This window comes from Athene noctua, unplaced genomic scaffold, assembly GCF_965140245.1.
Source record: "Athene noctua unplaced genomic scaffold, bAthNoc1.hap1.1 HAP1_HAP1_scaffold_400, whole genome shotgun sequence".
In the NCBI taxonomy this organism is placed as follows: Eukaryota; Metazoa; Chordata; class Aves; order Strigiformes; family Strigidae; genus Athene; species Athene noctua.
The window spans coordinates 90,001-91,469 of record NW_027437857.1 but is presented as its reverse complement, the minus strand read 5'-3'; the positions used below and the strand labels follow the sequence as shown (position 1 = coordinate 91,469).

Here is a 1,469-nt window from a genome sequence, read left to right as displayed (position 1 = left end):
GGCCGGACCGAACCAACGGGCCGCCCGGCCCCGGCGGGACGAGGCTCCGCCAAGCGGGCGTTCCGGGAGCGGGGAGCTTCGGAGCGCTCCCCGAGTCTCCACTTAGGGGGACGAAGGCCCTCGGCCGACACCGACGGGCCTGCGAGGCACCCCAGCCGCGCCGCCGCGGACGCCGCCCGCCCGCCCGCCGAGGCGAGGCGGGGAGGGACGGCGCACCGGCCGGCGATTGATCGTCAAGCGACGCTCAGACAGGCGTAGCCCCGGGAGGAACCCGGGGCCGCAAGTGCGTTCGAAGTGTCGATGATCAATGTGTCCTGCAATTCACATTAATTCTCGCAGCTAGCTGCGTTCTTCATCGACGCACGAGCCGAGTGATCCACCGCTAAGAGTTGTCTGCCTTTCGGCACCGCCCCGCGCGCGCGGAGGGGCCGGGACCGCTCCGCAGAAGCGGCCCCCTTCTCGGACGACGGACCGCCGCCCCACCGACCGACCGACCGCCCCCCTCCGCACGCGCGGAGGGGGCGCGCGACGACCGGCGGGCGACGGTCGCGCCTCGCCTCAGATGACCGTACCGACATCACAACGGAGGGAAGGAAGGGAAGGGTGAAACAAGCTCCGAACGGCAAGGGCCCGGGGAGCCCGCGCTCCCGACCGACCTGGGGAAACAACAAGCACCTTGCTCGCTTCGGAGGCGGCCCAGGCGCCCGGGCTCGGCCCGGCCTCCGCACGGAGGGCCGGCGGCGCGTCCGACCGCGCGCCCGGACCTGCACCCGCCTCTCGCTCGCGCGGAGGGGGGAAACCACAGACGCTGACCGCCGCGCGGGCGACCAGCGGGGGCGCCCCGCTCGCGCCGCGCGCGCCTCCGCGCCGCCCAGCGCCCGCGCGCTGCGACAGCCGGCTCCTTGCCCCCGTGGCCCCGAAACCCCGGCTCTCGCCCCGACGCCGGGAACGCCCGCGCGGCGCCGCCGCCGCACCACACCGGAGACAGGGACGGACGGCCAACCGCCGGAACCCGAGACGGCGACGCGACGCCGCCGCCCGGCGCTCCGCCCGACCGCCGCCCGGCCACCGCACCGCCGCGGCTGCCCTCCCGGAGCCGCCGCCGCCGCTTCTCGTCTCGGCCCCTTCCGCAGGCACGCGCCAGGCAGAAGGCGGACGCCGCTGAGCCGGAGGCGACGCCCCCTCTCCCCGCTTCCGCGCGGAGAACGGGACGGGGAACGCCCCTCGGCCGCCCACCCGCCTCGCCTGACCGAGACCGGGAAAGGCGACTGCGAAGCGACGGGCAGGACCCGGGACGGGACAGGCCACGCGGCCGGCCACCGAGCGACCGCCGGCCGGCACGCCGAGCGGCGGCGCCGCCGCCGCCGCTCGGGCCCGGGGGCTGCGCCGCCCCTCCCCTCAGCCGGGGCGGGAAGGGGTGGGGGTGGCAAGCAAGGAGCACGAAGCCGCAAGCGCGCCGCTGCGCGTCC

The 1,469-nt window shown here is 77.1% G+C and overlaps 1 non-coding gene across 1 annotated transcript; it reads right to left on the bottom strand.

The window, feature by feature from the left end:
* Window positions 1-238: 238 nt before the first annotated feature.
* Window positions 239-391, bottom strand: LOC141955696 (5.8S ribosomal RNA). Its single transcript, XR_012632705.1, has one exon. It is a non-coding gene; the product is annotated as a 5.8S ribosomal RNA (ribosomal RNA).
* Window positions 392-1,469: the final 1,078 nt, after the last annotated feature.